This window comes from Panicum virgatum, chromosome 7K (genome assembly GCF_016808335.1).
Source record: "Panicum virgatum strain AP13 chromosome 7K, P.virgatum_v5, whole genome shotgun sequence".
Lineage (NCBI taxonomy): Eukaryota > Viridiplantae > Streptophyta > Magnoliopsida > Poales > Poaceae > Panicum > Panicum virgatum.
In genome coordinates, this window is record NC_053142.1 from 22,636,254 (window position 1) to 22,663,901 (window position 27,648).

At 45.1% G+C, this 27,648-nt stretch overlaps 2 non-coding genes across 2 annotated transcripts; one reads left to right on the forward strand and one right to left on the reverse strand.

Annotated features, from left to right (window-relative positions):
* Nucleotides 1-4,971: 4,971 nt before the first annotated feature.
* Nucleotides 4,972-5,078, forward strand: LOC120643204. Its single transcript, XR_005662895.1, has one exon. It is a non-coding gene; the product is annotated as a small nucleolar RNA R71 (small nucleolar RNA).
* An 18,426-nt stretch (nucleotides 5,079-23,504) lies between these two features.
* On the reverse strand, nucleotides 23,505-23,611 carry LOC120643214. The gene has a single exon (XR_005662904.1). It is a non-coding gene; the product is annotated as a small nucleolar RNA R71 (small nucleolar RNA).
* Nucleotides 23,612-27,648: the final 4,037 nt, after the last annotated feature.

The window sequence follows — 27,648 nt, forward strand, 5'->3', positions numbered from 1 at the left end:
TGCGGTTACAAGTGGCCAAGTGGGCAGCCATGGTCATTGACCTAGCTAGGAATTTACTAGGAGACACGTACGCTATCCTGACCCTGAACGACCTAGCTAGACTTTAAGGTTGAGCAGTTGAGCAGCAGACGTTTACACGTTGACTTCGAACATGACCTAATGTACATGTATCCTGACCCTGGACGACCTAGACTTTAAGGTTGAGCTGTTGAGCAGAAGATGGTTACACATTGAGACTGGCCTAATGGGCTGCACTATAGCATTAGACAATAGTGATTATTAATGAGTTGCTGTAGATCTGACCCTATTAATTAATAGGGTGAATAATGTTGACATAGTCAATAAAACTAGCATGTTTTGACGAATATACAAGTATAGGTTGTATTAGTCTCATGTAAGTTAGGCATCGGACTTGGGAAACCAAATTGCACAAAAACAGGCATAGAAGGTAAAATATAGACATGTTCATTCATACTAGCTGCTAGTGACCAAGGTGTCGGTACTACTAAAAACTCTAGAACAACCCTAGCTTCACCAGCACCAACAGGGCCCCTCCTGGGCCAGTGGATTTAGGTTTTCGTGGGGCACCTGGACGAACCGGTTTACATATTCTTCATACCATGATATCTTGTAAAACTAAGCATACCTGAATTCATTGAAGTATGGTTTCAACACTATCCTTTTTGGCGTATCTCCAATCTTTGACATCTATAGGACAATAACCACCATTTCAGGCTATGGTGCCTACAAAATTGCCCTAAAATACCACATTCTTTTCCTATAGGTTGCCCAATATGGTTGCATTTCACTACTATTCTTTTTTCCTCTCGTAAATCCCATACATGTGTCAAAATTGTTCCCTTTCGCTTGGTTACTTCGTTGCGATCACCTATCAAACAAAAGTTAATATTAGTAACACTAGTAGAAAAAGGGCTATTGGTCCACCCCAAAAATATACCAGTATAGACTAGACCCGGTACTGATGCATTGGTACCGGACGGAACCTTCACCCGGTACTAAAGAGAGCCTTAGGCACCGATTCATTTAACCGGTGCTGAAGACCGAGACTTTTAGTCTCGGTTTCAGGGTATTAGTTGGAAACCAGTGCCTAAGGCCCTTGTCACCCGGTGTTGAAGGTCCTTTCTCTACTAGTGTAATGCAGTCCACAAGTAATCGTCATTATTCCAAATACAGCTACACCCGGTGTTTCTTGGATGCCATCATTAGGTCAACTTCATTGGCATATTGTGCTTCGATTTGAATTATATTTGGCTGATGCTTTTTATTTGTACTACTTTTTCCAATGAACAAATGTGGGAAAATGATGAAATGTTCAGAGTCATATAGGCCTTGTTTAGTTGAAAAATTCAAAATTCCAAAACTATCACATCGAATGAGAATCTTACATGCATAAAGTACTAAATCTAGACGAAATAAAAAACTAATTGCATAGTTTGCTTGTAAATTACTAGATGAATTTAATGAGTCTAATTAGACTATGATTAGACACACTAAATTGCTACAGTACTGGCTACAGTAAACATGTGCTAATGATGGATTACTTAGGCTCATTAAATTCATCTCGTAGTTTACAGACGAGTTCTGTAATAAGTTTTTTGATTAGTCTATATTTAATACTTCCAATATGAAATGATTTCCTTTCAACAAGTTTACATTCTACGTCTAAATGAGGCCATAGTACGAATGATATATAGATTTGTCGTAGACCGTGATGCTTTCAGTTACTAAATCATGTAACTATATGGACCTTTCAAAAATGGAAGAGTTTTCCGGCCTCTGCAACCGCACACAAAAGAAATGCACAGAATATCTTGCACCTGTGTTTCACTTAGAAGAAGGGCCCACAAACTAGTCGAAATAGGCGTGCCAAGCAAGATGCACCCAAGGATCAAGACCAAAGCCCACCTATCAGCTATCCAGAGGAAGGCAGGCCCAGGGGAGTGCCATTTGGGCTTCGCCGCCTCCCTAGGTCGCCTGACCCATTAATGGGCTTACTCAGGCCCAGTTTTCTTTAGCAGTTTCCCACGGCTCCCCAACATCTATCTCGGGCATGCATAGTACTACCTCGCGAGTCTAACCGCGGATCCACCTTTGGAGTGGCTACATAAGGAGGAGGAGAGCCCCCCATTCAAAACACACCACACAAGAGATGTAGAGCTCCATTGCAAAGGCGAGGCGCTGCCTAGGCTAGTGCTTAGAGTAGCAGGAGGGTGAGGAGTAGTTCGGAGGGGCGCCGGCCTGTCGGCGCTCTTCTCCAACTTGTACCTCTACGGATGCTGGCTTCCTCTGGTATGAGTAAGTTAGTATTTATGATTCTTGTATTGCATAGCACTTTCGCATGGGTGAGATCAGTTCTCTTACTCGCGGGTTTGTCGCTCCATATTTATACGGAGTGCTGTAGTTTGCTGCAGGATATCAGACGTAGTTAGACTGCAGTAGTAATCAGTAGCATGGACGTGGTGTCTAGGCTAAGGGTTACCTTTGTTTGCCTTATATCCCACAGTCTGTGAGGTAGGCTGCAGGTGGTGACAGCCCTGTTGGTCCTTAGTAGTCCTCCACGTTCTGATATAGCGTAGAGCCGTTGGCCGGAGTCTCCTGACCATTTCAGGGGTAAGCCGGTGCCCGAAGCGAGTCTTACCCGAGAGATCGACCTTTAACTCATCTTTAGTGCTACCGCAGGAAGCCTCTCCAGCCTTCCCACTTAATCTTGGTGTGTCCTTGGACCGACTGAGTTAGGAGTTAGAGCACACACGTCCCCTTTGGAAATGATACACTTGAATACTCACGAGTGAAAGCTACGACGGTATCCGTGTGCTTGCGGATTTATTCGCATCGTTAAAATGCCCAACAGCAACCATGACAAGAAGCATATACCCGATAACTCAGAACATACTTCAAGAAGATATCGGTAACCATAGCCTAATTCTATTATAAACAACCGAATATTACAGAAAAGAGCTAGAGATGAACCCATACCAGAACTCTCGAGCAACTCTGGTACTCAATGACTCCTAGACTTCACCTAAACTCCACTAAGCCTAAAGACTATGCAAGAAATGCTAGAGAGGAGAGGTGTGAGGGGTGTGTGTGTGTTCTCATTCTCTACCCCCCTTTGTATTTATAGCAGGGAGCCACAGGTGAGAACCACTGCAACCGACTTCAGCAACTAGTGGAGAGGCGACACGTCGCGAAGTTGAGGCGGTGGGGCCCATGGGCCAAGTCGGCCGACCTGTAGGTCGGTCGACCTGCCAGGTGGGCCAACCACCCCCAGTTTTGTCCAGCAGGCTGTCCTGGGCTGCCTTGTCCTAATCATGTTGGTCTTGGCCTGTCTTGGCTTATCTGAATTGGGTTCTTGCATCACTTTTGGTCCATTTGAGCCTGAATCGGTGCTCTGATAATTTCTGTGATTTTATGTTGGGCCAAAGTGTGCTTATAACCTGCATATTAGCTCCAAAATACAACTTGCATTTTCTAAAAGGTAAAGTGTGGTTTAAGGACTTTATTGAATAAAGATGCGTGTAAGAAATGAAAACTCTCATGATTTTCTGATCAAGTTGACGCCTGGAAATGATCGTTAGTGAGCGTCAACAAAGAGTGAATTGTTGATGGTGTGGTGTGTGTGTTTGTCTTCATTTGGAGCCCCTCCACTTGTATTTATAAGAGGGAGCCACCAGCCATTTGCCCGAGAATCGATCCAAACCGCCAAGGAGCACCAACCATACCTAGCCACGTGTCATTTGTAAGTCGGTGGGGCTCGTGGGCCACCACCACATGGTCGGCCGACCGTGGGCTGGCCCTGTTTGCCCCGGTCTTTGGTCAGAAGACTGTTAGGTGGGCCACCATGTCATATATATGGGTATGGGCTTGTATTGAGTCGGTTTTGGTTCTCTGGTGGGCTCGAAGATCCTCGTGAACGTGTCTGATTCATCGAGAAGTTGTTGCCTCAGATCCACGACGTGTCACCTTGCTTTTGGGCTGCCTTCTCCTCTCATTTCCAAGCATAGGCAACCTATACATAAATGTGCACCAACACTTTGTGGAATTTGTTGGCAATAACTCCTACCACTAGTGTTGACGCTCGTCTTTCATATGCTCATGCAGGAGCTAATAGCTTACTCTGATCGTCGGGTTTGTATCTTGACGCTTGAAGCCTGTTTTACCTGCATTTCTGCCCGAATTCCGATATAGCAATATTTCTAAGAGGAAACGTGGAATTGGCTCTTTCTGGATAACATCAGCTGGTATGAGACTTTATTCTCATGATTTTAGGCTCAAGATGATGCTTGAAATTAGTCGTTAGCGAGCGTCAACAATCATCTTATTGAAGCTCAACTGGTTTTTAATAACTGAATTAAAGCCCTCTATTTGTGTGGCCATAGACTCCATAATCTTGTCATTAGCAAGAAACTTCTTGCTAATATTGTCACTTATCTGCTTCTGGCCGTACACTAGGTCTTTTAAGGTAGGCTAAATTTTTTTATTAAAATTCATACCTTGCTGATTACCGAAAGAGAGGTTGGGCTTTGAGTTCCAACCTTGCTGAGGACGGAATCCCGAGTTGGGATTGTTGTTGTTGGTGCCATCGAAGTTAGCGTCCTCTTGAGTTAGGGGGCTTAAGGTGCCCGAGTGCCCAGTCTCGCTACATGTTTCACATGTCATTCGAGACTCTGAAACCTGGTTTACCTCCTTGTGTGGAGATTCTAGTTTCTTCATCAGAAGGTCCATCTTGGCAGCCAGCATGTCGACACTGTCGATCTGGTGCACGCCCCTTGGACGGGCCGGCTGCTTTTCACCTCTCCAACTCTAATTAGAGGCAATCTTGTCTATTAGTGTCTTCACTCCCACAACATCGAGAGAGAGAGGAAGGAACCACCCGCCACTGCATCTACGTGGTCCTTAGCTTGCTGATTCAGGCCGTGGAAGAAATTCTGAATAATCAGCCATTCCTCCATATCGTGGTGTGGGCATGCTTGTATGTACTCCTGTAGACGTTCCCAGGCCTCTAGGATTGTCTCATCCGATAGTTGCTGGATACCGGAGATTCTGTTCCGGAGGGCATTTGTCTTGCCCACTGGGAAGTATTTGGCCAGGAATGCATTTGAACAGGCTTCCCATGTCGTGAAAGCCTCCTTGTTGGAGTAAAACCACGTATTGTCTTCCCGAGCAGTGAGAACAGGAATAGCCGAAGGCGGATGATATCCATCGTAGTTCCCTTGGGGTTGATGGTGTTACTCACCTCCAGAAAAGTTCTGGAGATGGGCATTGACATCCTTGGATGCCTTTCCACAGAACGGACTTCCTTGAACCATGTTCACCAGTCCAGTTTTCAACTCAAAGCCGTCATTGCCTTCTTGATCTTGGTTCAATCCAGTAGGGATGTGGCTACTGGACGGGGCTGAGAACTGACGAAGAGTCTTCTGAGCCATGGGTGATGAGGCTGAAGTGGATGGAGAACTGATGGGCCAAGTGAGTCTTTTCTGAGGTGGGACGATGCGTCGTCTCACAATTCTCCCAATTCTTTCTGGATTCGAGTTGAAGTTATTTGGTAGGTCAAAACTGGTCATGCACTGCTCTGCATCAATCAAAAGATAGTAAGAGCAATGGTAAGCCCGCTAAGATTAGCGGTGACAAACTAGTAAAGTTTATCAAACTATTGACGATATCGGTAGCCAATTGCTTCCCCGGAAACGGCGCCAGAAATGCTTATTGGCGTTTCTTATGCCCAATAGAATATTAATTCCACAAGCGCACAGAATCACCACTGTAGCACTTCACCTTAGAGTATTCTAGGGTATCGTATTTTTACTCAAGGAAGCACTATGGTAAAGAGTATCATAAATCGAATGATGACCGTACTAGCTTAATCAGCCGACTCCCTCATATTAATGGACTTCGCAGTTTGATATGGAAGGAGACCATGGGATTCCGCTCATACACGGGCGCCCATTCCTCAAGGATACAAACACCAGAATGGATGTAGGGGCCGGAAAAATCTGCCTCCACATCATGGGAAAGACCATGAAGTTCAAATTTCAAAATAAGAGGGAGTTATTCCTGATCCATGAGGATAGCGAGAAACAGGGGTTATGGGAAGAATCCGGTTGGGATGATCAAGATCATCACTCTCCTTCCAAGCCAGCTTGGGAAGATTTGGAGATCGTCTATCCTACACCCAAGGATCCTATTCCTGCGCCGTCTACGCCACCGAAGAAGAACAAGAAGATATGGCGCAACAAGAAAAAGACGTCATCGACCACTACTACTTCTCCAGGTAAGGACGAAATGACCTCAATCTGATCAGGTATGGAGAAAGGTTCTGCTTTTTGGACCCTAAACCAAGAGCCAGCTTGGGGGAGGTTCCCTCCCCTAAGTCAACTGTATCCTTTATTTGGTTTTTGGATAACATTTGATAAAACTTCCAAAATAAAATAAATATTTGCTTCTTTATTTCCCTTTTACCATGCACGATAAGAATGTTTTAACTCCTTATGAAAGTTGAAAGGATGAGTTTTGCTTTGTTCTACCATATCTGTTGTGTTTAGTTTGGCAATAAGAGTTCTCTTAAGTTTAAGTCTATTGGCCATGTAAACACCTTGCCAATGAACCTGAAAGTTCCGTGGGTTGCATATGCTTGATCCAAGTCTAAATTGTTGTGAGTATAGTTATGGTAAATAAAGTTGTACAAGTTTGTTCCGGTGATGCTTGAAATCTGGAGTAATTTGTTTTAAAAAAGCTAAAAAGGCAAGCTCTCCAGTGATAAGCAAGTCCTACCAGAGTCATATGTTACATTCCACGAAAAACCTTACACATATGCTGCTTGACGTTCTGTTGACTTTTGTCAAATTGGGCGAACCTAGTGAGATGTTTTACATGCTTTCTCGATCATAAGTACGTACACAACCCATCCATTTGCGACATTCCTACATTGGGAATTAGCACCATCATCCATCCATTCCCCATTAATAATGCTCCATGTCTTGGTAATCTCTCTCATAGAACATTCCTGAAATAAAATAAAGTTAGATTATGGTTGCCCAAAAAGAGAAAAGATGGCATGCCGAAGAAGCATGACCCAAGAAAAAGAGAGAAAGAAAAGAGGGGGGTAACCATGTCTCAAAAAAAAGAGAAAGGGATGATTCAAGAGAGAGAACCAATGCCTTAAAGGAGTAAGCCATATTCATCCATCCACCAACTCATATACTTGCATGTTTTGATCGAGATTGCATGACTTGTTTCTCCATGGATCCTCTCTTTGACTTTACAATATATGGAATGCAAGTATACCATGTTCTTATCCTACCTTGAGCTCCACAAAGGCTTCATAGTAGTAGGGAAGACTGAAGGTAGATACTGCCCTGGTGAGGATAATAAAAGTTGAGTGCTTCGAGAGAATCATCCTGTGAACTTTGCCATAATTTCAAAAAAAATCCTTCAAAAAGCATCTCCAGATGGATTGCAGATCAATGAACAAGTAAGTACTACTTTATGCACCATTCTAACTCTCAACAGCCCAAGACAAAGAGACAGCTAAGAAGCCCCATGAAGGAATAAGGTACTTGTGGAAAGGTATTGTTGGTATTTCTTAACTCTCACAGAGGAATCCACAAGCGCACGGAAATACCGTTGTAGCACTTCACCCGGGAGTATTCAGGGTATCATATTTTCCACGAGGAACGGGTGTGTAACTGTCTTCTATCTAGATTACCCCGAAGAAGATAAGAGATAGAGAGACCTTAAGGTAGTGTGATTCTGATCTATGGATATGTTCAAGCGAAGATACACTAATGTTTCCACTCGCTCACTTCAGGCATCGGTTTGACCCTAGTCTGCCAAGGAATATCTGGTATCGCTCTATGTCGTACCCAGGCGGGGGGGGGGGGGGGGAGTGCACTAACCACGCAGACTATCTCCGTAGCGGACAGACAGGGCTGTCACCACCTACCGTCTACCACACAATACCAGCTGAGTATGAGACAAACAAAGGTAATCTAAGGCCCAGACACCACGCCTCTGCCTTCGACTACTACTCTAGAGTTGCGCAGGGTTATCCCGTCTTTATCAGGGGCCGTCTTCTAGAGTATCCGCAACGAGAATAGACGATGAACCTATGAACGAATGAGAACAAAAGAATAACTTTACTATAACTCACCGAATAGAAGAACCCGGATATGTACTCCAAATGTACCATATCTGTAGAGGTACAGGGCCGAAGAGACGCCGACAAGTCCGGCTCTTCTCCGAACTCCTTCCTCACACACTCCCTAGGCTAAGGATACAAAGATGAAGCCCCTATACTCTACTCCTCCTCAAATGTGATGGATGGATGAATGGTGGGAATGATGGGTGAGAGGGGGAGAGGAGGCCCCCTTATATAGTGGTCGAGGTGGAGTAGGGGCTACACTACATGGTCTTTTACAAGGAAACCATATCTTCCCAGGATGAGGTTGCTTAGGGGCTACTCCTCGTCAAGTTGCACCTGGACAAGTGCCTGTCCAGGTTCGGCCGAACCTGGGGGTCGGCCGCCCCCCAGGTGAAGCTTCCCCGGCTCTACCTTCTCTGGCAGGCTAACATGTGGGCCCTGAGCCTTATCCTCAGGTGCATCTTGCGTGGCGCGCCCGTTTCATCTGATTTGTGGGCCCTCCTTGTAAGTGGCATTTCTAGGTAGCAGTATTTTGTGCATTTTATCATGTGTTCTCCTGTGTCTTCCCCGCTTTGCAGATGTGGGTGCCTGCAGATGACAATTCACCAAAACTAGTGGAATTGATTAGTTACAAGCCCTATATCTAAGTTTGGTGATTAAATATCCTGAAAAGCTACAGGAATTGACGGTCAATTTTAGCACTTAAGGACCGTCAACAACACTAACACACTTAGCCCTTTGCTCGTCCTCGAGTAAAGTTTGAAGGACTAAGGTGGATACCACTCCTTGAACATAAGCTACAAACAGGTTATTCCAAGCTTCTTCCGATCCTTGTGAAACTTTTTGTGTGGCTACCATGCTTTCTTGGGTAATTGAAAAATGGAATGAAGCAGACGTCAGGTTCCTGGCTCTTCCTGCTCAGAGACATGGGTTTTATTTTTAAAAAAAAGCGTAGTCTTGCTCCTCAAATTATTCTCTCGAATCTCTCTTTTTTGTTTCATATCCTCACCAAAGCAAAGTTGTTGCCTTCTTTTCTCCTACCATCTAATCAGGCTTATGTGGAGCTCAGGGTAGGGGTAAAGAGGCACGTTTGCTTTACTTATGTTGTCAAGTCAAAAACAAGATCCAAGTAGAAACGAGTCATACAACCTGATCAAGAGGTGCAAGTGTGTGGAATATTTTTTTTTGGTGGTTAGTGGATGAACTCCATTGGATGATCTATCTCTCTCTTCGTATATATTTATTTTTCTTGGACATGGGCTATATATATATATATATATATTTCTTTTTTATATGTCTTGTGGACATGTGGCATACCTTCTTTGGGTATGCATCTTTTCTCTCTCTTTTTTTTCATTGTCATGCCTTTTGGGCACGTGGCATACCTTCTTTGGGTATGCATATTTTATTTCTTTTTGTATAGCCCATATCCTTGATGATAATCTTGGAGAGAGAGACATGATAGAACTTGGAGTTTTATTTAGTGAGTGGATGGAAATAATTGCTATCTTCCAGTGGTAGAAGTATAGCATGTGAGTGGACGTGGACGTGATCTTGATCATGAGAGTATGACAAGTCTCTAACAAGGGTCGAAGAATTTGACAAAACTCAAAGCAAAGTCAAACTGCATATGAGGGTTTGATCATGAAAATCTAACTTTGACCTTGGTAGGAATTTGTAATTTGAGGAGACAAGCTATTGCATTTTTTTATATTTTTGAAAAGGAATCCCAAGTACTTTGCAAGGAAGAGCGTGATTCCATTCATCTAATCATATCGCATTAGTCAATTACTTAGAGAGCATGGGTTCCCTATGATGATGATTGTTCACAAGAACCAGAGAGAATGCAAGGAATAAAGAGTATGCAAATTTATTCATGAAAACGCATGGAGAGCAAGGCCCTTCTTTGCATTGCGATTTGGAGTTGAAATTTCATATCAGAATTTATTTGAACAGGGAGGTGTGAGTTTAGGATGCAAACTAGTGTGATGGATGAAGAAGGGCTGTACAGGCCTCCTTAGGAGTTCGGCGGGCCTCGGGGGCCCGGCCAACCCTTTAGTTGGCCCGTTAGGTCCTGTCTTGGGCATGTTGCTTGGGGCTGGTCTGTCGGTGTCGTGCATGATGTTGGGGGAGAGATCTCAAGTGAGTTTTCTCCTTGTGCTTTTGAGAGATCTCCCCCACACTTATTCTTGTACCTATTTTTTATTCAACAAAAGAACAAAAGGTGGAAACAATCAAGGACTCTGCCGGTTGCAAACACCGGGGAGTCTAAAATTTTATTGAACAAGTATTTGAAAAGCCTAATTTTATTTTTACTTTTTCTTTTCTTTTATTATTTTATGTTTTTTTATCATGGCAAACTAGGCATGATTGGGTATCTTAGCAGGGTGGAAGCATGACATGTTAATGCATGAGTTATGGGATTACTTACCTGAGAACTCGCTAAGCATGAACGATAATGCAATAGCTAAGCTTCATGAAGCAAAGCTTTGCACTTTGTTCTGCTTAGTTCCTCGTGCACCTGTCCTCCATGGAACCAAGGGGCGTTGCATGTGTGTTGGGTTGTTTCATGTTGCTCGAAGGTTGTTTTCTTCTTATTCCTTGCAACAGGTTACTGGACAACAAATACTCGAGGCATGTTTAAAGAATTTTGAAGGGATTTCATCTTTGCATTGAGATTAGTTGTTCACATCCATGCTCTAAGGAAAAACATATTTGAAGGTTCAAAAGTCATGGATCCCAGATTACTTGCCATTTTTATTTTTTTTCCAAGAGAGAGATATACTTTTTTTTCTCAAAGGGTATTTATTGCTGTTCACCAAATTTTTTTATCTTTTCAGAAAACTCAAACAAGGCCAGGATAAAACTGCATGAACGTAAAGGGGCATATTGACAAAATACTCACAGTGCACCTTGAAAGGTGATTTGTGCCTCCTTTGTGCGTTGTGCATTTATTTCTCCTTTGAATTGCATCTCAAGCCTTGATTCACCTCCAGTATGAACTTAGCTTTAAGACTTCCCTATCTATTTGAAGTCTTCCCTGCAGGGGTTAGTCCGCAAAATATATACATCCAATGCCTATGAAAGTATGAACTCTGATGGATCATTAATCAAATTTGACACGAAGCCTCATTTGATTAAACATCCCAAGCACTAGGCTAAAACCAAAGCATACCAAAAAATAGGCAAAGGTTGCATACATTTGTAAAATCAAGCTATGTTCAAAAGGAGATAAATATGAGTGAAGGATTGGTGAACATTGACTTACCTTGGCACATACCTGAGTATACTTACCAGCAGCGTACATGGATGGAAGTCTTGGAGTTGCTGCAGTGGTGGCATGGTCGCATCTGGTTGTCAATGACTCCTCCCTTTTGATGCGGGCCGAAACAGAGGAGGGAAGCATGCCAACTCAGGTGAATAATCAAGGTTAGGTCGTACACACGGCTAGTGTGTAGAAACCATGGACCATGGTGGCTTGATCTGTTGGCACAATGCTTTGGGATTGGAGGTGCAAAGTACGTCTCCTTTTCTGTGCATATGAGCATGTGCCAATCAAGGTGGAGTAGCAAAGCCCTGGATCGTAAGAGGAGCATTCCTCTTCTTTTGCGTGCATTTGGGCTGCTAGCGACACTATGCAAAGCTGGCAGCGGATGAGAGTTATGGCAAGGCTTTGCAAGCGCGCGAGAGCAAGGTTGGGTGGAGCCAAGTGGCGAAATGTTTTTTCTGCTGAAGTGTATTGCCACAACTTTAAGGCGTGCACAAGATAGCCTTTGACGTGTGTACAGCTAGCTAGCTCACTCTCACTCCCTTCCTTTCTCACTCCCCCTTTTTTTATATATACCCTCTTTTTCTTTTCTCTCTTTTCATTTTTTCATTTTTTTTCTTTCTCCTTTTTTTCACTCCCTTTTTTTGTTTTCCTTCTTTTTATTCATCTCTCTTTTTTTAGAAGAGTAGGCTAATACCAACCTTGATAGAGATGGATCTTATCGTGGGGTGATTACCAATTTCCCCCACACTTGGATTGTGTCATACGACACTAAATCAAGTGTGCGGTGTTGGTGCCTCTTTCAGAGTGTGCTCCATCGTAGGTGTACCATAGTGTTGATATAGCCCCCATGTTTCCGATCATCGTATGTCCCCTATTCTTCTTAATCGTAACCTGCAATGGTTAGGGCCAAGAATACCCGAAGGTGCATACTAAACTGAAAACATGTTCATGCTTATTATAAATAAGGAATATTTATATATATATATATACTTTTTTTTGATGATCCGGGCTGTCTCCCGGCAGTGCTTCATTAAAGGTCACGAGCTTGACCATGGGGGCTTCTTCCTGCAGCTATCAATTGGTGATGTAGCCCCCTGCTTTCACCACCATCCGTCAATTGTGCTTCAGCTGCAGGGTTAGTGCGATAGTGCAACCACGAAATTTACAATGCTTATGATAAACAAACGTGTCTACAACCATCCTTCTAAATGTTTTGCTAGAGAGAGTTTTGAGGAGGTTGCAGCTCGCGAAAGCATTCGTGGTGCAACAAGCGACTAACTCTGGAGGGGTGCTAAAAGAGCACGGTGGATGAAGCTACCATGCTCGTCTATGGAATCTTTTTCTTCACACTCTAGAGACAGTGCCTCACTAGATTCCGTAGCCCAACGGTTTTCTATCGCAAGAGGTTCATCATGGAAGATCATGGTTGTATCTCGATCATGATCGAGAACAACACAATGTGGGCTAGTGGGATGAGGTTCAACCTCGATCTTGGATGATGAGGTTTGCACTATTATCTCGAGCGAGTTCTGCTTGGGAAAAGGCTTCGCCAAGGGATTTTCTGAGCAAGGTGTGGCGGAGGTCGAATTCCCAAGCTGTTCATGCAGGCTCCCTAGAGGTGTACGATGTAGGTTTTCTAGGGGGTAGCCTATCAGGAGGTCAAAATCGAGGATATCAAAGATGTGAAAGTCAAGGTTGACCTTGATTTTGTCTATAGTAATTGGCACGACACTTGCGACCCCTCGGCACTCAAGAATGTGTCCAAAGGGACAACATTTCAAGAGTTTTCCGGGTGGCTTTAGCGAAACACTACCTAAGAGAGAGTGTGCCTGTGTCAGAACCACCTGAATTATCCCGGCTCAAGTGCGCTGGCCATCACCATAAAGGCAACATCGACTCAAACGCACTTCAAACGGAACAATTCTTGGTCTGTCGGGTAACGTCCCGATACAACCACCGGTTCTCGGATCGAACAAGCATACCCCTCACGAAAGCGAGTCCAAAGATCTTACAAACCATACATATTTTACAACACAGGCATAGTATTTATTACATCAAGTTCAAAGTACTTAATACAGATACAAACTTAGTACAACATTATACAAGACATAAATTTAAGTTCAGAGTTTAAAAGCAGCGGAAAGAAAACACGACGGCTACAACACGTCGCAAAAGGACACCAAGCTAGCCCAAGCAAGGCATCACTCATCGGGGTCATTACATCCCGAAGATGGATCTGTTATTGCCATAATTTAACAGGTTAATTAATGGGCCGTGAGTGAGTTGGGCTTAATGAAGAAGTTGAAGGAGGCTTACGAATCGGCTCCTGCATGAACATTTGGGCCATGTGGGCCATGTATCCTTAGACTTAGTTCAGATTGAGTTAGAGATAGAGTCTGATATGGACACATTAGTTTAGATTGTTTCCCAAGTCTCCGGACTATAAATATGTACCCTATGGTATTTGTAAAAAGGGAACGTCATCACGTTTGCAATCAACAACTCTCGGCGCATCGCCACCCCTAATTCTATGGTTTCATCCAAGTAAGCGCCATGCTGCCCTGATCGCTTCTTGCGATCAGGGCAGCGTTGTTCTTGCTTTTACCTTGGTTTTACTCGTACTGAAGCATTTTTGATGGCGAGTAGTACTAGTTATCCTGATGTTCGTAGCATGGCTTTTAGTAGATTCATCATTCTTTTGTTGTTTACCATCTACGAATATCATGTTGTTTCTGTGCAGCCACGTTTTAATCTTATGCTAATTCTCGTTGCATAGAATTAGTTGCACAGAGACAACACCCTGCTTCTTTTCCATCTAGTAGATCTAATCTATTACGGTTTGTTCTTATACTTAAGAATCGGCGTAATATCTGCTAGGTTAGGCCTTGCAAACGGGTTGGATGATCCGGTGGCGTATTAGACGCTTTGCCTTAGTCTTAACAGGGAATTGACCCGGGAATCGGCTTTAGCTTGTTCTTAGGCCTCTATTCTGGTTAAGGTTTAGTTATTTATTATGCTCATTAGGCCCAATTACGTGTAGGATGTTCCGATCTAGCAGTGAAGATTTTACCGTCATGGATTAGATTAGCCAGATTTAATTGAAGCAGCTTTACAGTTATTTGCTTTATTTATCAATATCTGGATACATGCAGATCCAATCTGACACCGGGACTCGATCGGCTCTATAAAGCCGATGCAAGAGTCGTTCCGGGGAGCCGACCACGGCTCGGACTTACGTTTCCACGTGTTTGTGTATGCAGGCAAGAACGTTCGCACCTTCCTGATCGGGGATAGGTCAGGTGGCACGCCCTGCGTCTTATAAAGCCGCGGCGTGTGCCAGGATTGTGGGCCGTTGATGAGGGAGCAGTGCCTGCCAGCGCCCCGGCGACCTCCCGGCTCTCTGTGTTGCCTGTCGCTACTCGCCGGTGGGTTTTGACCGACAACAGGATCCCACTCTACGGACCAGTTAGGAGGCAAAGAGCAGGGCCAAGACAGACTAGCGATCTGGTCCTCAAAACTCATACCTGAAAAAGGTTTCAATAGCAAGGCTGAGTATTCTAATACTCAGCATGACTTAACCATCAATGGATATACTTAGTCCACCTAGCTAGACTATGCAGGGATTTGTAGGCTCTGGTTTTTCTTTTGCTGAAAAGCAATAAAGAGTAGGTCCTTACATTCAAATTTTAGCTTCCAAGATTCTAGTTGATTAACCATTCTATGTAAGAAACTACTCCTATTCAACCATGGTAGAACTTTAAGCAAATATCAAGATTGATCATAATAATGTTACTCTTATTACTCTGTGTGGCAAAGGGATCAAGCAGTCCCAAACCGTGAGAAGCGCGATTCGAATCGAAATTTGTTGACCTGGCCAGGTAGACCTAAAACACACGTTTGGAACACCGTCGGGTCGTTCCCAAACAACCGTTTACCTTTCATTCTGGCTTGTGGACAGGGTCACTCTCCCCGACTATAGGGCACCAACTTCGTCCCTGCACTCGTGGTGTTGCGCAACATAAACATAAATAAAACCTATCTCTAAGAGAGAGTGAAAGGTATATCCACTTCCCGGTCCGATCGGCTACTAGGCTTACCGCGTACCATATTTACGACATGTGGCTAGTACGTTCAAAAATTTAACCACCGCTACCACACACCGCGACCTTAGCAGAATTTATCAACACAGACGGGGTCTCACCCAAGGTTATGATGTCAAACACGACCCCGTCCGTCGTCCTTATATTGATAGCAGAATGTAAACAAGCAATTCCTATAGAGCTCGCGAGTGACAGGCAATCACTCGACTTTTACCGGTCCTATAAGCTTAGCAATTATTCGAACTCAGGTCTAGTGTTCAGTACATAGGTTCCTAGGATCATGCATCTAGGGTTTCAATTCAAATCCTAAGAACTGTAAATGCACAAGTAAGTAATAACGATAAATTATAATAATTTGAAATACTGGGTAATGTCCGGGGCTTGCCTTCACGGTAGTCACTAGCTAAATCAGTCTTGGGCTCTTCCGAACTTTGGTTCGGGTCTTCAGTCAGTACAGCAGTGTTCACCTAGACTTCTAGATCACCTCCTTCAGACTCCGGGATCAACTCGTACGTCCCGTCCGCTAAAACAGACGTATCTATATGTGATGCAAGAACAGTATTATAAACACACACACGAGGCGAAGAAACTGCAGTCTAACAAATAGCAAACAAACTTAACACATGGGCAGTCATTTATGGAGTAGTTAATTAACATCTCTTACTCCACAAAACAACATGATCAACTTCACAAAAGAACTACACTATCTTCATAAAGCAAGTGGTAGTTGTTGCCTATAGCAAATAAAACATGGTTTGCTAATAAATCAACAACTCAGCACTCAAACAGCAAGAAATTCAGAAAAAATTACTCTAAACAAAAGGTATACAGAGTAATTAATCCTAAAAATTTCATATCAATTCATGCAGCCAATTATTCAGAACAATTCATTTACTCAGACAACACCTAGAACAAGATTGAATTCTTCAAATTACACCAAAGCAAATAAGAAGCTGGAACTTTTACAGGAGATCAAAACAGAGCTAACTTAGCTACTGTAAATTTTTCATGATTTTACCTGCCCATAATTTATCCTGAGAAAATAAACAAAGCAGACAGCAATATAAAAAGATTCATTTTTAGTTTCTGTTATAGACATGAACTTATTCTCAAATTTTACAGAATAGAACATATGACCAAAAAATGGTTTCACAAATAGTATTAGAGTTTTATAAGCAAGGAAACTATTTATCACAATTAAAGCCTACTTAATAAGCATTAAATCAAAAAAATAGCCAAACAGATCGAAAATTTCTAAAACTTGGATGACAGCAAGGTTTTAGTAGCATGTAAGCATGGAAAAAGTTTCACACTCAGAACTCTAATATTTCTCCCAGCACAAATATATTAGCATAACTATTAGATTAAGGAATCTTGAAACTTTGACCTAGCTAGTGATGTCAAATAGGCTTCAAATTTTTACAAGACACTACTAATATTGCAAGACACAATCAAGCCAAAAATCACATGCAGTTACTGAGTAGAACCCGTAGAAAAAATAAAGCCTATTTATGATATTCTTTTTCGTGGATTAAAATACAGACCAAAACTGAAGATGTAAATGTAATAAAACTTGTAGTTCTTGTAACAATGATTCTAAAACATTTGGATTTGCATTTTTCTAATTTTTCTACGAATTTCTAGGCATTTTCAAATTTCATCCTAAAAACAAAAAGAAAAGATCTGAGAACTTGCAGAGCGGTCCCTAGAAGTTTTCAAATTCTAGCAAATATGTCCCTGGCCGGAGTCAGAGCGATGGGAGAGGGTTGACCGGATGATTCTGGCGGGGCTCGTCGCCGGCGGCGAGGGTGGAGGGGCTGGGGAGGTTCACCGGGTCAGGGCACACCTGTAGGTTTGCTTGGCCGGGTCTGGAACGGTCGGAGGAGGCGGGTCCGCAGCGAGAAGGGCGGCGGCGGCGGAGGAGAACGGCGGCGAGGGTGCTCCGGTGGGTTCTGGGCGAGGAGGAGAGGTCTGCGAGCTGCGCGAGGACGAGGCGAAGCTAATGGTGGGGTCTGCGTGGGCGTAGTGGCTGCGGAGGTGCGGGGCGACGGCGGAGGAGAACGGCGGCGGGGCTCTATCTCGTGCTGTCCACGGTGGCGGCGAGGGGGTAGCCGGCGGAGCTGTGGGGGCGCGTGGCACGGGGAGGAGAGCTCCAGCACGAGGGGAAGTGGGTCCAGGAGGTCGCGAGGGCGACGCGTGCGGAGGTGGGCGAAGTAGGAGGTGGCCTGCGGCCCTCCTCGGCGGCGGGCGGCGCTGGACTGTGCCGGCGGCGGTGAAGCAGAGAGGGAGACAGGAGGTTGAAGAAGGGTGGACTTCTTTGTGAATTCAAAAAATTCCATTTATCCTACTGTAAATCAACAATAACTTTTAAACTAGGGCTCAATTGAAAAAGTGTCCAACATGAAAGTTGTTCAACTTTTCAAGATCTACAACTTTGGTGTTGTGCAAAAATTGATTTGACCAAAGGTTAAAGAGTTATTTTGAAAACATAAGAAGGATTTTGAATTTAATGGACTTTTGTCTTTTCCAATGCAAATTCACCTCAAATTCAGACTAAAAAGTAAAATTTTCTGCCATGTAATGATTGCACTGAATTTTGCAAATAAACCCTTCACCAAAATAATAATCACACATCCTATTTAAATAAAACTATAAGAATGACCCTACATCAATTCATATTTACACAAATGGGCCTGATATTTTTAAAATAGACCCTTACTCATGCAATTTCACACATGAAGCACAGAAAATAAATGTTGTTCTATTGTGCAGACACCTAGGGTGTCACAGTGCCAAGTGCGATGACATGATATTACCCTCCATGTTGGGGATAAGCTGGGCTTCTACAGCGATTCCCCTTATGGAACACAGAATGATCGTGGAGGGTGACTCAACCCAAACTACTTCGGAAAAGTCTATTATTCTATCTGACCATTCCTCCATGGTGTTTTCCTCGAGAAGTGCTTCATTGAGAGGATCAGGAGGAGAAGCAATGTTGGAGAGATCAATGGTGATGCAAGCATCATCTCTTCGAATAGGTTGTGGTCGTCATGATGCTCCACCATTGGAATTTCCGGGTAACAGATAGGAGTGGTGAAAGTAGTTTCCCCGGAATCATGCCCGAGGCTACCTTGCGATGATTTTTCTCGGAGAAAGTTTTCTAAAGGGGAACCTATAAGAAGATCAAAATCGATGATCGGGTAGATGTGGAAGTCTAAGCAAACCTCGATTTTGTCTATATTGACCGGCACTGCTCGTGTGATCCCATGACATTCAAAGAATAGTCCTGAAGGACTTTGGAAGAGTCTGTCGGTTGGGTCTAGAGGCATGCTTCCTACGAACGTTTTTGCGACAAATTCGGACATGATGCTGGCCTCGGCAATGGGGTCATGAAGGGCTTCTACGGCAGTTCCTCTTATTGAACAAGAAATGGTCGTGGAGGGTGAGCTAATTCGAAATGCTTCAGAAGAGCGTTTCATTCCCCCCAACCATTCCTCGTTCATGGATTTTTTAGAAGAAGAAAGGGATGCTGTAGGTCTCCTATCACAAAGTTAATTCGAGGTGTGTGTAATCATTTCATAAAGATAATCCTCGAGTTGGGAAGAGAACTTCGAAGATTGAATTTCTTCTTCCTTCGATGTTCGTGGTTCGGGAGAGGGCTCAACAGACAAATCGAGGGATGTGGAAGGTGAAGGGTTGGATTCGGCTGATGAGGGGCTCTCATGGTGCGACCGGGACTCGTGCTGGGGCTCACGAGGATAGGAAGGAAGAGAAGACTTTCTTAAGATGCGATCTAGGATTTCTCTTCCTTTTCTTGGAGATCGGTGTGCAAACAAACCTCCAGCGGCGATATCGAGATCGTCGGCTGAGTCCATGTCGAAACTCGTGTAAAAGAAGTGCAAGGATACATCTTCGGGTATAGACCAGTCTGGCATGTAGCTAATAGGTGTGAGAATCTTGCCCATGCCGCACCTATGGACTCCTTGTCCATTTGTTCAAATGCAAGGATTTAACTTCGAAGAGAGGTTGTATGGGATGCATAAGAGAACGAGAGACAAAAGCTATCTCGGAGCTCTTCCCAATCATGGATCATACCCCTCACGTTGTGAGTGTACCATTGTTCCGCCTACCCCATGAGAGAGAAAGGGAACAACTTCCACCTCAAGGATTCTTGTGACATGCCTGGTATTACCAAGCACGAACACAGTTCCTCGAAAAGTTGCAAATGATGGTCGGGATCTTCGTTTTCTAGTCCAGAGAAGGTTTGTGCCCGAACCATGGCAATGATGCGAGATGGAGTTCATAGCCAGAAGTTGTGAAAGGTCTTGAAGATGTTGATGGCTCTGAGAACGGTATAAGGATAAAATAAAAGAAAGCGTAAAAGAAAAGAAAAGGTAAAAGAAAAGACACACGGGCAATTGGGTTCGAAGACAACTACGGCAGCCGTTCCCCGGCAATGGCACCAGAAATGCTTGTTGGTATTTCTTAACTCTCACAGAGGAATCCGCAAGTGCACGGAAATACCGTTGTAGCACTTCACCTGGGAGTATTCAAGGTATCGTATTTTCCACTAGGAATGGGTGTGTAACTGTCTTCTATCTAGATTACCCCGAAGAAGATAAGAGATAGAGAGACCTTAATGTAGTGTGATTCTGATCTATGGATAGGTTCAAGCGAAGATACACTAATGTTTCCACTCGCTCACTTCAGGCACCGGTTTGAACCTAATCTGCCAAGGAATATCCGGTATCGCTCTATGTCGTACCCAGGCGGGGGGGGGGGGGGGAGTGCACTAACCACGCTGGCTGTCTCCGTAGCAGACGGACAGGGCTGTCACCACCTACCGTCTACCCCACAATACCATCTGAGTACGAAACAAACAAAGGTAATCTAAGGCCCAGACACCACGCCTATGCCTTCGACTGCTACTCTATAGTTGCACAGGATTATCCTGTCTTTATCAGGGGCCCTCTTCTAGAGTATCCGCTATGATAACGGATGACGAACCCACGAATAACTTTACTAGAACTCACCGAATAGAAGAACCCGGATATGTACTCCAAATGAACCGTATCCATAGAGGTACAGGGCCGAAGAGACGCCGACAAGTCTAGCTCTTCTCCGAACTCCTTCCTCACACACTCCCTAGGCTAAGGATACAAAGATGAAGCCCCTCTACTCTACTCCTCCTCAAATGTGATGGATGGATGAATGGTGGGAATGATGGGTGAGAGGGGGAGAGGAGGCCCCCTTATATAGTGGTGGAGGTGGAGTAGGGTCTACTCTACGTTGTCTTTTACAAGGAAACCATATCTTCCTGGGATGAGGTTGCTTAGGGGTTACTCCTCGTCAAGTTGCACCTGGACAAGTGCCTGTCCAGGTTCGGCCGAACCTGGGGGTCGGCTGCCCCCTAGGTGAAGCTTCCCTGGCTCTACCTTCTCTGGCAGGCTGACATGTGGGCCCTGAGCCTTATCCTCAGGTGCATCTTGCATGGCGCGCCTGTTTCCTCTGATTTGTGGGCCCTCCTTGTAAGTGGCATTTCTGGGTAGCAGTATTTTGTGCATTTTATCATGTGTTCTCCTGTGTTTTCCCCGCTTTGCAGATGTGGGTGCCTGCAGATGACAATTCACCAAAACTCGTGGACTTGATTAGTTACAAGTCCTATATCTAAGTTTGGTGATTAAATATCCGGAAAGGCTGTAGGAATTAACGGTTAATTTTTGCACTTAAGGACCGTCAACAGGTATAATAGCCAACTTATTTAAATTTATAGATGATCATCTCTATTTCAGACTATGACATGGCAGGTAGGTATGAGTCAAAGTGATTTTTTGATCAACAACTTGATTTGTCCTACTTTGCTCGGGACGAGGAAAAGACAACTTGGGGGATCTTGTTGACGCTCACTAACGACCATTTTCAGGCGTCAACTTGATCAGAAAATCATGAGAGTTAGCATTTCTTACACAAATCTCTATCCAATAAAGTCCATAAACCACACTTCACCTTCTAGAAAATGCAAGTTGTGTTTTTGAGCTAATATGCAGGTTGCAAGCACACTTTGGCCCGACATAAAATCACCTAAAATATCAGAGCGCAGATTCAGGCTCAAATGGAAAAGTGTAGCCCAAGAACCACTTCTAATCAAGTCAAGACAAGGCAATCCCTGGTGATCAGACAAGAGGAGGCCCAGGAAAGCCCAGCCCCCAGCGGTTGGGGGCGGTTGGTGCCATGGGCCGGTCGGCCCACCATCTTGGTCGGCCGACCAGCCACATGGAGGCTTGGCATTGGCTCCCAATGGCGGTTCACCAAGGATCAGCTGCAGAAATCCCATGGCTCCCTGCTATAAATACAAGGGGGGTAGAGAATGAGAACACACACACACACACACACACACACCACATTCACCTCGTCTTAAGTTCATCTTGCATAGTCTTTAGGCCTAGTGGAGTTTAGGAGATGACTAGGAGTCATCGAGTCGCCGGAGTTGCTCGAGAGTTCTGGTACGGGTTCATCTCTAGCTCTCTCTTGTAATATTCGGTTGTTTGTTTATATTGCATGATCGTCCTATGCTTGCGATGGTTAACATATCGGCCTTAGAACTCTATCAACTACTCCAGTATTCGTATGTTTGCTCTAGTGTGATGTCTGTCCATCCGGAGGGTGGGGGCTCCGCACGGGATGCTAGAGTATCGCTTACTAGTGTAGACATGGTGTCTAGATTAGCTAAGAGTTGCTGGATGTCAACTATACCCACGGTTTGTAGAGGTAGCCGGCAGGTGGTGACAGTCCTGTTCGAACCCTAGTAATCCTCCACGTTTGGTATAGGGGGTAGGAGGTGCATAAAGCCGCCGGGGTGTACGGGCTTCTCTAGTTACTTCGATAGTGGTCTCCTTGTTGTGTAGTTTAATCTCTGACAATCTAACCATAAGATAGCATAGATATAGCTAGCCTAGCATAGTTGACTCGAGCTCTAACTTCTACCTTGCTCCCGGCCTTTAGCATCTTCTGTTCTTTTATTTACCTCGAGGGCAGTTGTGTGTGTCTCACAGTACCTCCTACCATGTTATATATCTTACCCCTATTTATGCATTCGAATATCCAATCTAGATAAAGTTCATCAACTAGTCTATATCTCTTCACTCACCACCTTCCCTGTGGAAATATAAAAGACACCCCAGTATACTCCCGGGTAAAATGCTACAGCGGTATTCCGTGCGCTTGCGGATTTATTCGTGGTTCATGAAATACCTGCCACCCCAATTGGCGTCTGCGGGCGTCGTCGCTGTTTCCCGGTGGTGACGCTGGTAGGCGCCAACAAGCATTTTTGGCGCCGTTGTTGGGGAAGGCACAAATTGAAGTATATAGACAAGGTTATGAACAAAATCAAAATTCGTATTCGCTTGCTAAACAGGGTAACTTGGCTTTGTTTTCTTATCTTTGTTGATATGAAAACAGTGTAGTGTATGATCGGTTTTGACTTGCCACAAATCTTTCATTCCGATCCAGAGTCACTTCTGAGGTGGACTCGAGCTCGTCTCGTATCACCTCGGAGACTGCTCTCGGCAGCCGAACCAGTCATCGCATCATCGTCAGCTTCTCAAGCTATGGCCCAGAAGACACTCTGTGATTAATCTGCTCCGTCTGCTAACCAGGTCCCCACCGGGCCTGAGGTCAACACTGGAGGAGAAAATTTCGAGATCAAGACAGGTCTCATTACGATGGTGCAGGCCAGCCCTTTTATTGGCAAGGCCAATGAGGATGCCCGCGCTCATCTCTAGCAGTTCCTGGAGCTCTGCAGTATATTGTTTCCAAGGGTGGATCTCAAGATGCAATCCGTCTCCATTTGTTTCCGTTCTCTCTCTTGGGGAGAGTGAAGTAATGGTTTTACGCTAACAAGGCTGATGTGGACACTTGGGACAAATGTGCCAAGGCATTCCTCGTGAGGTTCTTCCCGAGGGGCAAAACCAATGCTCTTTGTGGACGGATTTCGAATTTCTAGCAGGCATCAAATGAGTCAATTCCTGAAGCTTGGGAGAGACTTCAGGAGTACATTCTGGCGTGTCCCCACCATAAAATGCTACAGTTGTATTCCGTGCGCTTGCGGATTTATTCGTGGCTCATGAAATACCTGCCACCCCAATTGTCGTCTACGGGCGTCATCGCTATTTCCCGGTGGTGACGCTGGTAGGCGCCAACAGCATTTCACCTGGAAGTATTCTGGGTATCGTTATTTATATTTTTCCAAGGGATGGCGTGGTGTGTAAAAGTGTTTACTAGATACATAACCATAACAATATGAGATATGGTGCAGACTGCTGATTATACAGAGGTAAGTGATAATAAATGATAATCGAGGGTAATGTGACACACATAGATCAACCAACTCTCATGAATAAAGAATAAACGAATACACCTAAGGTTAGTGGGAGCATAGGCAAACAAGATCCTAGTATACTATTCATGTAAGCAAAGAGTTATGTTAGTCGCATGCTTAGAGCTGTAGGTGCCGGGAAATTAGGGACATCGGGGAGAATGACCCGCACTGGAGAACATCCAGTCGTGTTTCATCTTTGCACGAACTCCTACATGGTACACGAACATCGGAGAGTACGCTAACCGAGAAGCAGCTTCCCGGGGGACCGATGGGGCTGTCACCACCTGCGGTCTACCCCTGTCAAATCATGGAGCACTATCATATCCGAGGGATCTCGCATACTCGGGCACCATGTCCACATATGAAGTCACTACCCTAGTGCCCTCGGGTCCCCCACCCTTCGGATGGACAGGTAAGATGCTAAGGTAAGCCCGAAAGCACAACGAACAGATATCCTTACCCAGATCATCTGGTCTAAGCAAGCAACTAGCATGATTTGATGAAGAACAGATCATGGAAAAACAAGCTAAGAACACAACAAGATAACCATGATTGAACTCTGAATGAATAGCATAATGATAGTCAGAATACAAAGCCATACTGGAGACCGAAGATTGCTTGCCGACCCCAAGACGATTGGATTCGCTAAGGAAATGAAGTACTAGCCTAGCTCCACTACCCTAAGGAGTACAAGTCACAATGAGAGTGTGAGAGAGAGGCTTCTCCTAGTGGTGTGTCTTGAGTGAGTGGTGGGAGGCCCTTTATATAGCCCTTGAGGTCGGTTCCCGCCATCTCTTTACACGGAAACACTTGAAAACGACATTGGGAGGATAAGAACAGACTTCCTGCCAAAATGCACCTTGACAGGAGCTAGGGTAGGTTCGGCCGAACCCCTAGTTCGGCCAGCCCCACCCTGCCGCCTCTCACCACCGCCTTCCTCTGGGTCACTTCCTGGTGGGTCCTGGTGTCAGGTGGTCGGTACCGGGGCTTAGATGGTCGGCTTGGTCTGTCAAGTGGGCCTCTTTTGCTTGTGTTACGCAGGACGTGATCTTCTGCGACTTCTTCTGCGTATTCTTCGTGTTTTCTTCTTATTCCGGACTTGTGCTCATGAAAAGATAAATTCTCCAAAACAACTATAGAGCTAGGTTAGCGATACAAATATGTGAGTAAGAGGTATGGTTTTCCTTCATTTGTGAGTATAGTTGACGGTCAGATTTTGCACTTAAGAACATCAACACCAGGCACTTCCCCGACTACACCCCACTCTCTCCCTACTCTCCTACACTCCTAAGCTGCCTAAAGCATCTAGGATGGAAGCTCACAATCTCCAAAATGAAAAGAAGAGGTGAAGCTCCAAGGTGAGTTGTGCTTCATTCTTACCCCCCCCCTCTCATATTTATAGGAGGGTGCCATGGCCAGCAACATCGGTTTTAGCAGCTGATCCTTACAGAACCGACCTTGGGAGCCAGCGAGGAGCAGCCACATGACAAAGCTGAGGTGGTGGAGCCCATGGGTTTGGTCGGCCGGCCTGCCCGGGGCGCCAACTGCCCCTAGTGTCAGACCCAGGACAACGGGACTGCTTATAGATATAGAATGTTCTAGAGTAAGGGATATCTCATGGATGTACCTTACCTCTTTTGTAACTACCCGAATAGGCATAGAACTAGCTGCAGTACAAAGGAAACAACTTGATTGTGTTGTAGTAGGACTCCAACTGTACTCGGCTAGGACTTTCCATGTAAGGTGCATCCATGAGGGCCCCCAGATATATAAGGGCGGGCAGGGACCCCCTCCAAACAATCATCAACACCTAAGGCAATACAAACCACACAGGACGTAGGGTATTACGCAAACTCGCGTCCCGAACCTATTTAAATCTTTGTGTTCCTTGTACCATCGAGTTCTAGAGCCGTCGATCCCTACCTACAACCCTTACTGCTAAGGGTATCCCTGAGCAGGCTTGGCGGTAAACACCGACAGCTGGCTCGCCAGGTAGGGGATCCGGTGAGTTCACCAACGAATTCGATGGTCAGATCAAGCGACGCCAACAACGTGCCGGAAGACACAACCTTCATTTTTGGTTCCTGGGCTTGTACGGCTGACGGAACGGGAGGCTTCTCTAGCCACCTTGTCACGCCTAACTCGCCTAAATCGAAAACCTGCTTCCAACTCGTCGACATCCGCAAGACTGCGGATCCCGACAAGAAAAGAGTTCCACCCGAGCTCGACTCGGACAACCCAGGAAACGTGACAACTCAAATCCAAACTCTTGGCTTGGTCGAGTTCGAAACAAATTCTGACTCCAAAAAGCCTCACTTTTCCAAAAACTCTGGGAAAATACTTGGCTCATCTCAAGACGATCAAATGCCCTAAGATCAAAAACTCAGAACTACTTGCCGGAGTGGATCAAGTTTCACGATCGATAGAGGGCTGTATCAAACTTGCAGAAACCGCTCTCAGCCCATCTGCGCTATAGCAGAACCCTAACGCACTAAACCCCCCGCAGAAGATGGCGGGTGACATGCTCTCAGGGATCGATCGGGTAAATTCAAAGCTTGCTAACTGCATTAAGGTGGCTGAAAGCACTCTGCAAGACAAAGAGCAGAAATCGGGAGGAGGAATCTGCGGGGGAGCTAGTGAGACAAACCCCCGGCTTGTTCGGATGGGACTGTCTATCTCTAAGATACCTCAGAGCCCTTCACCGAAACCTGCTCACACTCGGACTCCGAAACCAGTCGAGTCCAAGTTCGATCAGGACTTTGATCGCTTCATGAACGGTCTCGAGAACTTTGAACCATTTGACGATCTTGAAGAGTTGTCAGACAATGTCGAGCTGTTCATGGACGCCATGGCGAAACCAACCGAGCATGCCGATGGTCTTTGGGAACTGGCCAAACTTAAAAAAGGAAAAGCCAAGGCCCCAGAACAATCTAGCGACCCAATCTATGATAAACCCTGGATTAAGGAGCCTGAGGGGCTAACTCCTACTCAATCATGGCTACACTGGATGAACAAGAAAGCCCTCCGAGTAGAGATGGGCATACCGCTTCTCGCTCACCCAAAGCATACATACTCAAAAATCGGTGGGATAACCGACTCTGAATCCGAGTACTCCTCCGACCCGAAGGAACAACTGGACGACCTAATCCAGTATAGTAAACAAGTCGAGTCCAACTCGGCTAAGAAACCTGCGTCCGATCAGGACTCTCTTCCTAACCTGATCATATATGCAATGCCCCAAGGACGGACGGTGCATCTCAGGAAAGCACAAGATCCCAACGCCTCCGGCTCACAGCCAGCGGATCTGCCCTACCAACAGAGCACTCCGCTAGACCCGTCCTCAGGCAAACAAGACCAAGAAATTCAAGACCTTTGCCATGAAATCCTCATGGTTCGTATCGCCGAAGAACCTGAGGGTGATCCCACGGAGCGTCTTAACCTTGACGACTACAATTCTGATGATTTCGACGAGTACCTTTCTGACAACATGGAAACTACTCCTCCTACAATCACAGAAGCCCAAGCTACCACCAATAAGGATTCGCCTGCTCCTCCTCTTCTTCCAGCGGTGACCATCACCGTCCAACTAGACGAGTAGAATCCAGCAGAAGACCTCTACGAACTTCGTCGCTAGCTCAACCAGAAGAGGGCGTTCAGGCGTCAGCGCCTCGCTAACACCCTACAGAAACAGCAAGGCGACAACTACGACTTCTCCAACTGTGACCTCCGCAGTGTGATC